Source organism: Jaculus jaculus, chromosome 11 (genome assembly GCF_020740685.1).
Source record: "Jaculus jaculus isolate mJacJac1 chromosome 11, mJacJac1.mat.Y.cur, whole genome shotgun sequence".
Lineage (NCBI taxonomy): Eukaryota > Metazoa > Chordata > Mammalia > Rodentia > Dipodidae > Jaculus > Jaculus jaculus.
The window spans coordinates 10,321,113-10,337,066 of NC_059112.1; positions in this window are offsets into that span (position 1 = coordinate 10,321,113).

Here is a 15,954-nt window from a genome sequence, read left to right on the forward strand (position 1 = left end):
ATATGTCCTATATCTTTTCATTGCATGGGTAAACATTCACTCTCATCTACCTTTGCTCCTTTCATGGTTCATACAGGCCAACCCCATGGCAATTGTCAAATGCCATCTATTTGGGATCACGTTATTTAGCATGAGGATGAAGTAATAATGGAATGAGTCATAGCAAGCATCAGCCTGGCATCCATCTTTGTTAGATAAACGAGATTAGTTAGTTCAGAATAAAGGTATGGCAGGGTGGAAATGTATCTCAGCCATGTGAGTAGCATTAGATCATGGCAAGGTAAGATATATGCATCGTGACTTGAGTGTCACATGCACCAAGAGGTCTGCATAGTGAAGCCTGACTGTCAACTTGTAGTCATATGAGGAGCTGATGGACACTTTAGTGGGAGGAGCATAAGTAGGGAGTTAGCTGCCATTCAAGGGATGTCCTTGACCCATATAGAGGGCCCCACCTCTTCTCTCTTCCTTCCCTCTTCCTCTGTCTCCTTCTTTATCTCTTTTCTCTCTTTCCTCCTCCTCCTTCTTCTTTTCCCTCTCTCTCTCTCTCTCTCTCTGTCATACACACACAAATGCACAGCTCCACAGGTACAAAGTAGTGGAACTATGGAATCATGTACTATATGAAACCACAGCACACATAAGCCAAAATTAACCTTTCTTCCTTCAGTTTCATAGGCATGACACATTCTGATGTACCAGTGGAAATCTGACTAGTGCAGAAAATTGATAGCAGGAAGCATATTCACTGCTGTAAGTATGTAATTGAGTAAGATTTTTAAGTTGGTCTGTGGGAGGATTTTGGAAAATTTGGAGTATTTTAGAAACAGCTTTCAATGGTGTATGTATGTCTGAAAGGAGATTTCTTTGAGGTTCTGAAAGAACAATAAATTTACATAAATGCAGATAATAAAATCCAGCTTCAGATAGAAATAAAAACTCTATTAGAATTGGAATACAGGACAAGTTGTGTTACATTTAGCAAATAATTTAATCTCATTTTTGTATTTGTCAGATTTCTTGGGAGGATGAGTATAAGGTGATGGGCGTGGTTTTACTTGGGCTATACTAACTGATTTTAAGCTAGATCTATAGTGAAAACTGGGTGCAATTTTGCCCCCCAGTGGGGAATTGAACAAGGACACGAGGGGAAATTAACCTGAATGAGGGAAGGCAAACAGACACAAGAAGGAGACCATGCTACATGTTTGTCAAGGCCTCAGATCTTTATTTTTTACACAGTGGTTATATAGGGGAAGAAAAGTGGGGGAATAAGCTGGTTGACATGATTTAGGGCTTTGGAATTGTCAGGAAACCTAGATGGGTTGTAATTAGGTGTTCATCTAATCTTGCCTCAATGGCTTAACATCCTGACTGCACCAGGCTTCACATCCTGACCATAAACTGGCCTTTTGCAATAGATAAGATTCTGTAAGCAGTCTGCTGACTGATGTTCAAGAAGTACCTAACAGAAAGCTGGATGAGCCAGCTTTCTGAGTAATGAGTCAGGTTATAAGCAGGCCCAGGCAAAATGGATAGGCTTTTGCTCTATGGCTCCCGATACAATAGAATAGTGGAAAATGTGGGAAAAAAATGTAGTTTGGCCATGAATAGAGCCTGATGAAAACTCTGGCCAAAGGTAGAGTTATATAGGAATGAAGATTGTAATTGTGACAGATGTCTCTTCCTACCTTGAGAGTATGCATAAATACACAAGCATTTAGCCTAAATTTCTGTCTTCTTTCTTCTCTTCCCTTGTCATGATATATAACAACAACTGATATATCAATAGCTAAGTGTTATTAAATTTGTGTTATACTGAAATTATGGGACATAAAAGAATGTAAGCATTGTTCAAGGGAATTTTTTTCTATTTTGGGGAAAGAATAGTATGTTTTGGGTTGCATGTGGAGGGTTATATCATCTAAAGTGGAGTTATTACATGGTTATTATGATCATTTGGAACTTAAGCATGCAATAGTAGATGTGGTTGGGGGTTCAGTAGAATTTTGATGACTAATTTCTACTGCTTCCTTGTAAGAGTAAAGTAATGCCACACCTCTTTGGAGGGTCTGTAAGGACACGATAAGAAGGAGTTAAATGAGGGTGGAAGAAAAAAAAAAAAGCCCTGGAGTAGTTCTCCCATCCTGTCTATGCAACTTGTTGTTGAAAAAAATATATGCTGTTGTTGCCACTTATGGACCGCAGACCAGCAGCTCTCCAAAAATCTATGCCCTTAGTATGCAACTGGGATTGTTGAGGCATCCCAAGTCATAAGTAGAACAGCTACTGGATTTTCAGACTACCCAGACTGTGAGCAGCCATAGGTGCACCTCCCAGCATATATAAGCCAATCTCATAATTTCCTTTTGTATTGTATATTCATTCTATTTCTCTAGGTGACCTTGACCAATATATCTGGAGCTGGATCTCATGACTTTGGCCCCTTCCTTCCTCACTCCCTCTGCTTCCTAGACAGCATCCACTTCCACTCCACTACCTGCTCCTAGTCCCTATGTCCTGTCTCACCACATGATCTAAAATGATGTGGACAACAGACTATGTATTAGAATTTTAGCAATTATGAATAAAATTGCATACTTTTTCAATTAGGTTTATTTTTCTCAGATATTTTATCACTTCAAATGAAACTTGACTCATCTAGTATATAACTTCATTAAGAAGTTGTCTTCATTGTGTAAACCCTATGCCACAATATATTTTTCACATTATGGGTTGTCCAGGTTTGATTTATTGAAATATTTGTTATTTATGGACTCATATAGGTAGTAATATTGTTTAATATATAGCTATTCTAAATGCATCCAGTGGTTTTAGTTCTAAGAACATGGTTATGCCATTAAGCATATAATTCACCATGACTTGTCAAAATTATTCACTGTTATCTAATAATACTTCTGGGTTACTTTTTTTTGTAATTTATTTATTTATTTATTTGAGAGCAACAGACACAGAGAGAAAGACAGAGGGAGAAAGAGAGAATGGGCGTGCCAGGGCTTCCAGCCTCTGCAAACGAACTCCAGACGCGTGCACCCCCTTGTGCATCTGGCTAACGTGGGACCTGGGGAACCGAGCCTTGAACCAGGGTCCTTAGGCTTCACAGGCAAGCGCTTAACTGCTAAGCCATCTCTCCAGCCCTCTGGGTTACTTTTTAAAAGAAAGCAATTTTAATTATAAGTAACTAACTGCTCTTTGTGACAGAATATTCCTTTCAAAATCATGTGATGTGATAACGTTTTTTACTCTAATTAAAAATACATAAGTCACATCTCATCTAAAAACAACCTGCTAAGCTACAAGAATATAGAGGAAAAATTAGCTGGATATATAATTTATTGGCCCCTTTCATATATATGGAACTTACATTGAAAAATAGGCATGCTAGTAAACATTATACATTAAATCCATGGAGCTAGTAAAGCTAGTCTTTGCATGTTACTATTTTGAGGTAAGATTCAAGTAGGAAACACCAATTTCTCAGCCTGTTGTTTTCAGCTGCACACTCTGTAGCTAAGGCAGTAGTCAGGAGTGAGATCATTGTGAAGCAATAAAATTCACTTGAATACAATCACTTAAGCAGTTTAGCATCTGTGCCTTTTGCTAAAGGATCAAATGGTAAGTATGGAGAAGATAAGCCAAGATACATTTTATATATATGTGTATATGTATATATATGTATATATATATGTATATATATATGTATATATATATGTATATATATGAATATATAACAAATATATATGACAAATATATATACATATATATATATATATATATATATATGTATGACAAAATTACTATACTACAAAGTATATTAAAATATACTACAAAGTTTTAATTAAACACTGGCCTTGTTGTGTTGATATTCCCTGGAAATATATTCTTTTGTACTTAGATCATATCTATATGTTTTGCCTCTTTAATATTGTTTACTTAAAATTAATTGGCATTTAAATAAATTGATTTCAAAATATTGTGTTGAATGATTTAAATCATATTTTTAGTTGTGCTGTTTTTGAAATCTTTTATTCATATACATGTTAATTTTTATTTCTCCAAAATATATGCTTTTAAGGTACATACTACTGTATTTATAATTTAATTTAGCTATTTTCTGAAGCAAGATTAACATAAAACTGAAAAAATGTGTCCTCATACTTATTTACAGTATCTAAAATTAATACTTTGTGCAGTTAGTAATAGATACATGTGGCTAAACTTATATTAACCAAAGAGTTATATGAACAATGGAAATGGATAATGGATGCACAATCTAATAATAGTGGACACCAAGTTACATTCTAAGATTGCCTAAAAGACTGTAAAATAGCAGTGCTTTTTGTACCTTAAACTTCTGTGCCTTTATTTCCCCTAACATAAGGTAAACAGAAGAGAATTTAAAATAGTACAACTAAAATTCAAGGAGCAATATTTTATTTAAATATTTTGAGAAGATGAAAAGTTAAAATGTTTGTAAAAATGAAGGAAAGGAAAAAACTCAATTTCATTCTATTGCTGGATTTTTTTATATAAAAGAGGTAATATGAACTCAATGAAAACTGGATGAATATATGTTAAATGCTTCTGTCTTACTTAATAGTATTACATGAAGTTCTTGTAAAATCCATTTTTTTCCACTCTAGATAAATGTGTCTAAATAAGCTAAAAGTGAAGCTTCTCCAACTAGGGAGAGTTTCAGGCTGTGTCTAGGCAAACATAAGAACTGCATTAGCTGATGATGGCCATAGTGAAGATGTCCCGGGGTGAACAGGTGGTGTGGACTCCATAGGTGCTTCTCATGAGAAATGTGGGAATGCGACAAAGAAGAAGAAAAAGGAAAAAAACCTCACCTTTACATTGGTAGTGGTGATCAGAACTCGGGTCCTCAAACTCTCAGATCAAGCACTTTACCCAGAACAGAGTCCCAGTTCCTATGCAGCCAAGCTGTGTGTCACCTGATGCATGCCTGAGCTTTACTGGTCAGGCTTGGTGCTGCGCGCCACATGTTTCAGACCCCCAGGCTAGCCCTGGGAATGATTGTTGTTCTCTTTGAGGTGTAAGCCACTGGGTGGCACACTTTGACACCCCGGGCATAGTCTTCCTTTTAGTTGTCAATTTCTCTCCATTTTTTTTTTTTTTTTGGTTAGTATAAAATAATGGGTTATACTATGAGTTTTTCTCATATATATGAAATATACATATATGAACTAACTAATAGGTTAGCACTACAAGCTCTAGATTAAAAAAGAAACTTAGGGTCTTTTCTTTCAACATTATCTTAGTTGCTACAGAGTGATATAGTCTTCCTTCTGTACAGTTCCTAGGACTGACGACATTTCTCCAAGGAGAGAATTTTAAATCTTTAAGCCATTGTCCATTCATGTGTCATCCTTCACTAGCAATGAATGACTACATTGCTCATTTCTTGAAAGTTACAGATGCAATCAGTCTTATCTTTCAGGAATTTACAATACAAATTTAGTATTCACAGCTCCTAGAAATTTTTCAGGTCCCTCCCAGTGTTTTGAACCTTATGGGTCATTAATGTTGAGCATAATGGATGACAGAGTACAATGCTTAGAGCCATTGAAGACTGGCCAACCTAGGAAGCAGTTCTGCTCAATGAGCCTGTTTGCAACATGAGTTACACATGTACATTTGACTATTTTATAGCCACATTCAAAATGTAAAACCTTCTGTACTGAGGCAGTATTTCAGTCAGTGAAGATAGTCAATTATTACCAATTGAAATACAAAGGTAAAAGGAAAGGTGATATTTGTATTATATTGTATATGGCAGTTGTTATCATTTTAATTTATAATTAATATTACTTATGGATGAGCTATTTAGTTTGTTTTTTTATTGATAAGTACTATCATATACCATGTACATATAGGGCATTTCAGTTTGGGCTTGGCATACTATATATGAGTTATAGCAAGCTGTTTCCAGTATCTGACATTCTGGATAATGTATTTCTTATAATTTGGGTATGTCCACTGATGAAGGCATGAATAATTATAGCATCCTAAATAGTGATGGAGAAAACAGTTAGCCAGAGCTCTAAATCCAAATCTAGGTGTATCTAACTAAAATACAATTCTATTACAAACAAAATATCCAAAAATGGGGTCTAGTAAAACAATAGAATTATGAGATATAACACAAATAGTAGGTGATTCAACATTTAATTTTGTTTCATATGCATTACCTATGGTAAGCAAAGGTGATTGGAATAACTCATCAGGCAGTCTATAAAATATTATATTGAATTATACATTAATTTTATTTTATTTTATCTATGAGAGAGAGAGAGAGAGAATGGGCCAACCAGGGCCTTCAGCCACTGTAAATGAACTCCAGATGCATGTGACACCTTGTGCATCTGGCTTATGTGGGCCCTGAGGAGTCAAGGGTGGGTCCTTTGGCTTCACAGACAAAAGCCATTATCTCTCTTGCCATAAAGTATACATTTTAAATGATTACTATTCCATTTTATTTGAAGGTAGAATATATCTTCCTGTAATAATAGTTAACATATTATAAAATGAATATTTTCACTGAGCCCCTAAATATCTAAGAAATAACATTCCATAAAGAAAAAAAAAAAGTGCTACCTAATGGAAGAAGGTATGGTGAAGATAAGATGGAAAACCCTAAGGAATTTACATGAGGATATGCCCAAATGCAAGCATCAATCAAGGTGGCATTCTTGGATTTGTAATGAATTCCCCCTCCAAGGCTCAGGTGCAACCCTCAAGGTGGAGGATTTTTATTGCACCTCCCACTCCCCTCAGGATTTTTCTGCTAGCCACGTTTACTGAGCCACACACAGCAGGGTGAAAGCAATCAATTACTTCCTACTCAACTCCTCCCCCCTCAGCTCTGCCCTCTGGAATGTGTGGATAACTCCCTGAGACTTGAATGAAAGTTAGGCACGTGTAATTGAGGGGCAGAAGTTGACCCCAAGAGGCTGAGTGAGAGATGATTGATCAGCTTGAACTCCAGTAGGTCATCCTGAACTAATGGACTCCAATAAGGTCAGAATGGGTCCATGGAGATTTTTCTTTTTATTTCCTTCAACGCTGGTTCCTTATTGTAGCATTTCATGCCTTACTCTTGTTCGCAATCTCTCAGTGCACTGGGCAGTCAAATCTTCCAGTGAATTCAGTGGTTATAAATTGCCTGAACTTTTAACTAATTCTTGAAAATGCAGAGTGTCTTACTAATTCAAATAATAGAAAAAATAATGTAGCTCACTCAATCCATAGTCCTCAGTTGCACAATAGCAAAGTGTATTTCTGCTGCGCTTATAATCCTTGAGGCTGCTTCAGCTAACAAAAAGTGACAGTATTTTCTACATTAGAGAGAAGCACAGAACTATCTTTGATGCACAGCTTTGTATGCCTGATAGTTTAGGATCTCTTTCACTAAGCTAGAACACAAGCTACGTAATATTGTGTCTATACTCAACTATACTATAAAGTATTTACTCCTGGTGTTTACTCTTAACACATAGGATTCACTTGTATTTGTTAAAGTCGGGAATGAATAATGTGTTCTCTCAGAATCTTTTATTTCACACAAACTGATTTGTTGGTAGGTTTTCTTTTCCATTCAGTTATACCTTTATGACATTCAAACAATCATTTGAAGACAAAGGATTCTAGAAAAAATGTTATAGCTGAAGTTATTAGTTAAGGACTGAGAATGAATCTGTTTTTTTTTTTTTTTCAAATGATATTCATTCAGACACATCCATTTATACCAGCTAAAATAAATTTATGGATACATGGCCAAAGGTATGCCAGTAAGTTTTCCTAAATTCCCAGTTCCTTAGATGTGGTAGAGTTGAGCATTTCAAAAGTAAAAGTAATTATATGCCATTATATTTGACCCTTAAGCATGATTTAAGAATATGTGGTTTTGGCAGGGTGTGGTGGCACACACCTTTAATCTGAGCACTATGGAGGCAGAGGTAGGAGGATCACCGTGAGTTTGAGGACACCCTGAGACTACACACACACACAAACACACACACACACACAAACACACACACACACACACACACACACACACACACATATATATATATATATATATATATATATATATATGTATGTATAAATTTACTTGTGCTATTTTTAAATCTTAAGAAATTATGTCCTTATTGCCTTTCTAACACTTGGCAAGTTTCCAACAATCACTATTCTTCCCTACAATTTCTGTGTAGGCTGGGTTTCCATAGACACCGTGAGTGCTTACAATATCCCTAGCAACACTCCTCGGGTCTTTCCTTTATCAAGACAATGTTACCATTTACAAATGAAGTTGTGTCTCATTGTTTTGGGAGATGTATAACAGGTGTTTCTTTCTATTAGTTTTAATAGTGAGGAACTCAAGAGATGTACTGATTGTGCCACGTCGCAGCACTTTAACAAGCTACACATCTTTTCATTCTCAAATCGCTCTTCCAGGCTGCAGGGCTTTGCACAGTCTGAACTGCTTTTGAGGTATGCAAATATTAATCAGTGTCACTCATCCTTTCAGAAGGACCTAAGAGTACCTCAGCTTTCAACTGCAGTAAAAACCAAGACAAATGGTACAATTCAAGAGTAGTAAATATTGAACAGAAGAGAAAGTTAATGCCCAGCAACCTTGAGCTGTTCCATTTGTCTCAATTCCCATCCTACAAATATTTATTCAGCATTTTCTGTTCTTTTTTCTTTTAGAGGTTGGGTTTTGTTCTGGGCCAGGTTGACCTGGAACTCAGTCTCTAGCCCCAGTCTGCCCTGGAACTCCTAGAAATTCTCCTACCTCTGCCTCCTGAGAGCTTGAGTTAAAAGAATGTGTGACCATTCGTGGCTCAGCATTTACTATTGTCAGAGGAGTAACTGTATTTGGATATTTTATATATTTAAGAACAAACAAGAATTTTTAACCTCACAATTTAAATCATCTATCAGATGTAACAAACATAAACAATGTTTGCAAATATTAGACAAACTATGATATATTAGGAAATGAAATGCATAAATATATTATTCTAGTTACCTAGAAGAGACTCACATTAATTCTGAATAATGGCATTTGGAAAGTCTCCCTGACGAAGGAAGACTGAAATTATACCTATAAGGAAATGTAAGGCTTTGGGTACATGTGCCTCTTGTTAGTTACATAAGTAAGCTATTCAGTTAGTGAGTTGCTAGTTAGTTAGGTTGATGGGTAGTTTAGACTGGTATTACTATGTCGTCTGGGCTGCCCTGACACACCTGGTGGACTCAGACTAAGAATTATTTTCCTTAATCCTCCTAAAAGCTAGGACCACAATTTTCACACACACACACACACACACACTGACAATACACACAGCTTTGGATTACTGTTGTCAATGAACAGAGAAGCTTGGCATGAAAAGGACAATGCAAGTGAACACAGTGTGAGAGCAATTAACTAGGAAAACACAGTAGGAACAAAGGTGTTTTATTTTGTTGCTGCTCTTATAAGATGGGAGACACAGTGAAGAGATGACCTGATGAGGTACAAGAGAGATGACATCTTTGCAGACCAAAAATGAACCCAACATGGCTCAGGGAAATCTTGCGGAAGAGGGGGCAGAAAGAATGTCAGAGTTACATGTTGGGTCATGATTTGCAGAGACATTTATCATACTAATAACTGGGGGCTAACTCCACAATGCACGACCCATTTTCATTAACAAGGAGGGTTAATGGGAGGGGGTAGATCACAGTAATGTCCTGCTGTCCTACATATGCACCTTCATGGTTTTTGGAGCCTTTGGATTATGTAGGGTATGGCTTATGACAAAAAGAAAAGAAAGAAAATAAACAAAGAAAAAAATGAACATTGTTATACTTTTCTACAAGCTTATTAGATTATTTTTGCCATGCAACATATTTTACATGTTTTTTTTTTAACACTGAAGTCTCCCCATATGTCAACATATAAAAGAGTTGTAAACTTTGGACTTCTGCTCATTTATTGTTAGTAAGTGTATTTGTGACTTGCTTTTATGAGTTTCAATGGAAAATTTGCTATCTCTGATTTATTATTTTCTGATACAGGCTTTAAACTATATTTTATAACATCAAGAATATGTATAGTACCACCTATCCAAAGACCCTTTGCTAATGTATTACCTATTACAGAGTGTGATCTGCTTACTGCTACATTTCACAAGTCAAACAAGGGGATATTTATATTCAGGTGAACTCTGTTGTGTTAGTGCCTTACATATAATTTTCAAATGACTGTAGGACTGAAAATTCAAAATCCTACAGGCTTAGTAATCATACATGTTGTCAGTTTGATGTACCAGTTGCAGGTTTATTTTCCAGGTAACTTTTCAGTATTCTATAAAATTAATATAAAAACTAATAGAAAAAATGTACCCTAAATAAGGAAAACTAAATGATTAAAGAAGAAAATGTGTAGGGATAGGACAATGGCTTCGAGCCCAGGGTGCAAATCCCTAGTCCCCACAAAGTCAGACATACAAAGTAGCATGCATATCTGAATTTCATTGACCTCAGTAGGAGGCTCCATTGTGGCTATTGTCTATTTCTCAAATAAGTAAGAGTGACTGAAAGAATAGGACCTTCTTCTAAGTTATACTACAAGGACTAAATTCTGGTACACCTCACACTTCACATGTTGCTTAGAAAAGAAGGTCTAGGGATGGAGAGATGGCTCAGTGGTTAAGCACTTGCCTGTGAAGCCGAAGGAACTTGGTTCAAGGCTCGATTCCACAGGACCCACGTTAGCCAGATGCACAAGGGGGCACACGCATCTGGAGTTCATTTACAGTGGCTGGAGAACCTGGCACGCCCATTCTCTCTCCCCCTGCCTCTTTCTCTCTCTGTCTGTCACTCTCAAATAAATAAATAAAAATTAAAAAGAGATATTAAAAAAATAAAAAGGAAAAGAAGGCCTAAGCCATAGTTGCTATAGGGGGAAATGTGTCTAAATAGTTGTCTCTTACCCTAATGGCATAAAAAACAGAAACTCACCCTTTTGCAGTTTTAAGTGAATTAGTTGTGGGATCTAAAAGCACATGAAAATAGTAAAAATGGAATGAATCATTAGATAATTATTTAGTACCAGAAACATAAAAATAGGTTATTGGTGTTATCAGATTGTATTTAGATTTGGCAGTTTAAATATATGGCTCCATAGTTCCAAGCTTAAATCTTGATTGTCCAGTGGGCAGAACCCTACTAGAGAAGAGGTATCACCAGTGTAGATTTTGTAGTCCAACCCTAAGATTTATTTATTTATTTATTTATTTATTTATTTTTGAGGGGTCAGATCTGAATTCCAGCCCAAAGATGTGGAGAGAACAGTGAATTCTGGTGTTTTGTGCTTGCTGCTATTGGTGTTTCTTATCAGCAGTCGTGTTTGTCTGCTTGGATCTGTAAAATGGAGCCAGCTTCTTCTAGCATTAATGGTGTTCTGGACTCTAAGCCTGAAGTCAACCCCAAACCTTCCATAGTCTATGTCTGCTTGGATCTTTGACCCAGAAACATGAAACTGACTGGAGAATGAGATTTTTCAGATTATAGGCCTGGTCTGACCTGCTCCCTTGTCTTTCTTTTAAGGATCTTAACTTGCATCTGATAAAGTTAAATGTTCAAGCAATTTTGTTTAGTAGACAAATGAGAACCTATATGAATGACTTTTCTTCTTATAAACTATGACTTGCATTCCTTCCCATCTTCTGTTTGTTCTTCCCCTGAAACTCATCAGTCATTTCATATATATATATATATACATATATATATATATATATATATATATATATATATCTCACATCATGCATATATATATATATATATTTTTATATTTATATATATATATATATGAATGACACACATATCTAAGCATCAGTGTGTTATTTGATTTAAGTCCATGATGAATACAAATCTGTTTTCTATCTTTCAGCTGTTCCTTATTTCTTAATTATTTATGATTCTGAATAATTTTGAGAATTCTTCTACTTTGAGGTAAAGTGTTATGTCTTCTACTGTCCTAAGCATAGATTTTGCAAAGGATTTATTGTACAATTTGCTTGCCAAATGATATCTTGGGGAAAATGGTTATATGATGTAAATGAGATAATATGGTTATGCATTTTTTCAGTGAAAGAACTTATCTCTGGTTGAACAGGTCTCTATTTGAGAATCTGGGTTAAATTATTTGAAATATTAGACCCAAATATTCCAGCTCAATGAAAATACTGTATGCCTTGTGTTCTAACATAATAGGAGAAAGTTCATTTATATTCTGAAGGACTTTATCCTCAGGTTGGAAATGTGGCTCAGCAGTTAAAGACACTTGTTTTCAAAGCCTATTTACCAAGACTCAGTTCTCCAAAACCCACATGAAGACAGACATACAAAGTGGCACATGCATCTGAAGCTCCTTGAAGGCCCTGGCATGTCCTCTCTCTCTCTCTCTCTCTCTCTCTCTCTCTTTCTTTCTCTCTCTCTTTCCTGACAAAAAAAAATATTCTTTAAAAAGAATTCTATCCAAAAGCTTCAAAGCCTGACAAAAGGCACTTAATTTTACATGTAATAACCACTTTCCAGAAGACGTCCAATCTGAGTGAATTTATGAAACAGAAATGAAGACTGTGTTAAATCCTCTTGTTACACTGTGACTAAAATAACTGACAAAGACAACTTGATGGAGGAACAATTACTTTGCCTTGTGGTTGAGACATTTCTGGCCATCATAGTTGCAGACCACTTCAGGGCAGAAGGCACAAGTGACTATAGGTATCTTCACATGCTTGCAGAGCAGAATCTAAGCTATAATCTTCAAGGACCCAGCCCTAGTAGCCCAATTTACCAGCCAGGCCTCATCTTCAGAGATTCTTTAGCCTTCTACAGTAACATCCCCCACTTGTGAATAACCATTCAAAACAGGGACTTGGTGGTGGTGATGGGGGGAACAAAACACAAATAGAAAATTGAAATGGCTAAGAATTATTGGACAAAACTCTGTAAATAAACTACAATAGTTCAATTAAGCAACAATGAGGCAGGTCCCATTGGAGTGGGGAGGACAGGGATGCAGGTAACTATGGTACTGACATGGCTGTTTACACACTGAGTATGTACAAAAGTAATAAAGAAAAAAAATACATTCAAAATAATGTATAAAGAGACGATCTACAGGAAAGGAGAAAATATTTGTAACCTACAATTATAATAAGGGTTAAAATATAGAATATAAAAGGATCCCCTGAAACTCAAAAGTCAGACAATATATTCCAATTAAAAAATCAATATTTAGGGCTGGAGGGGTGGCTTAGTGATTAAGGCACATGCCTGTAAAGCCTAAGAAGAATGGTTTGATTCTCCAGGTCCCATGTAAGCCAGATGCACATGGTGGCACATGCTGGAGGGAAACTGGCTACAACACTCATAAGCTCTCCCCCAACAATACAATGCCTCCAGGAGGCAGTAGCTGGAGGCCCTAGTGTGCTGATCCTCACCTTCTCTCTCTGTCTCTATTAAAAACATAAATAATAATTAAAAGAATCACTATTGAAATGCTATACCTTTCAAAAGAAGACACAAATGCCTTTATAATAGGTGCAAAAAATAATATTCAACATAACTTATCATATCATAAATAAAAATAAATCCACAAAGAGGTACACCCTGCTCCCTTAGGAAGTGGCAAATATGAAAAAAAAAAAAGATGAAAGAAACTACATGATAGCTATGTGTGGTAGTTTGATTCAGGTGTCGCCCATAAACTTAGGTGTTCTGAATGCTAGTTTTCCAGCTGGTGGAGATTTGGGAATTAACTTCTTGGAGCTTCCCCTTGAGCCTATAAGCCAAAATAAATCTCTTATTCTCAGAAGCTGCTCTTGGTTGGGTGATTTCTACCAGCAATGCTAACCTGACTGCAAAAGACTTGAAGCTATAGAGTTTGGTGTTTGCCCTGGTTGTGTTAAATCTTGTATTGGCTGAAAGTTTCTTTGTTATGCCCAATGCCATCTTTTGCAGTGTGAATGTTTATTCTGTGCCATTATGTGTTTTTATTTTTTATTTTTTGCAGATTTTTTGGGCATTGTGTCTTAATTAAAAGGCCTTGGATTGTGGGGATATATGAACATCATTGGAATTGATTAAAAAAAAAAAAACTATCGGGCTGGAGAGATGGCTTAGTGGTTAAGCGCTTGCCTGTGAAGCCTAAGGATCCCGGTTCGAGGCTCGGTTCCCCAGGTCCCACGTTAGCCAGATGCACAAGGGGGCACACATGTCTGGAGTTCATTTGCAGAGGCTGGAAGCCCTGGCGTGCCCATTCTCTCTCTCTCTCCCTCTATTTGTCTTTCTCTCTGTGTCTGTTGCTCTCAAATAAATAAATAAATAAAAATTTAATAAAAAACTATGGGGACTTTTAATGTTGGATGAATGCATTGCATTTTACTTCATGTTTGGTTATCAGTTTATGGGGGGCAGGGGCAGAATGTGGTGTTTTGATTTAGGTGTCCTCCCTAAACTTAGGTGTTCTGAATCCTAGGTTTCTAGGTGATGGATATTTGGGAATTAATGCCTCCTGGAGGCATTGTATTGTTGGGGGACAGCTTATGAGTGTTATAGCCAGTTTCCCCCTAGCCAGTGTTTGGCACACTCTCCTTTTGTGCACCTTATGTGTGCCAGGGGTGATGCCCACCTCTGCTTATGCCATTGTTTTCCCCTGCCATCATGGAGCTTTCATCTTGAGCCTGCAAACCAAAATAGAACTCTTTTTTTCCTGCAAGGTGTTCTTGGTTGTGTGATTTCTACCAGCAGTGCGAACCTGCCTGCAACACCATGTTTTGTAGGACAAGGGACACTTACATATTGTTAGTGGGGATTTAAATTAACATAGGCATTATGCTTTTAAAAGTACAGCAGTTCCTCAAAAAAAAATACACAGAATAGGAGCTTTGTTGAGAATATTATAAATTCACTGCACTGCTTATTACTTATATATAGTAATTATAATAAAGACATATAACAGACAGTTTTATGATAAATTATTGGCTGGAAAGATAAGAAATGAAGTAAATTTGTTTTATTTGTATTGAATAAATGTTTCTTTCACATTAGAAAGTATAAAGCACACTCTTCTCCATATCAGATTTAAAAAAATATCATGGAGAATGTACATTATGTGACTCAGAGAGTGGCTCCATATTGGTCCTTATGGAAGACAAGTGTGGGTATTCTTGACCAAGATTTGTGTGGGGAGAGTGGGTCCCAGGAAAGGGGAAGTTAGAGGGACCCAAAGCACCCAGGTCAAGAAAGCAACAAGGGATGGAGGGATTGTTTGCCGTTAAGGAATTTGCCTGCAAAGCCAAAGGACCCAGGTTTGATTCCTCAGTACCCATGTTAGCCACATACACAAGGGGTCACGTGTGTCTGGAATTTGTCTGCAGTGGCTGGAATCCCTGGAGCACCCATTCTCTCTCTCTCTTTCTCTGTAAAATAAATAAATAAATAAATAATATTTAAGAAAGCAAGGGGACATTGATGGAAGCCGAGATCTCAGTTCATGGCTGAGTGTCAAGACATAAAGCTCATATGATCAGCAAAATAAATGGCCAATACTCTGGAAATAAGGTCTTCAATAATTTAAGCATCCAAGAACCTGCAGGCCATGAGTGAAGAGTAGAAAGCGAGATGCCCAGCTAGGAAAGCAGGAGACCTTTGCGATGGCAGTGGCAGGCGGGAAGAACAGTCACATTTCCCTCAGGCAGGAAACCCACAAAGGCTCCTTGTCATCACAAAAGCCAGTTCTGCAAAGCAGAAAGCTGGGTGGTGGCTATAGCATCACACACAGTAAATTATTCTGGATGCTATCAGCTTGTTTGGTTGGGGAAATCTGTTGTAGAGTAGTGTGTAGCAAGAAGG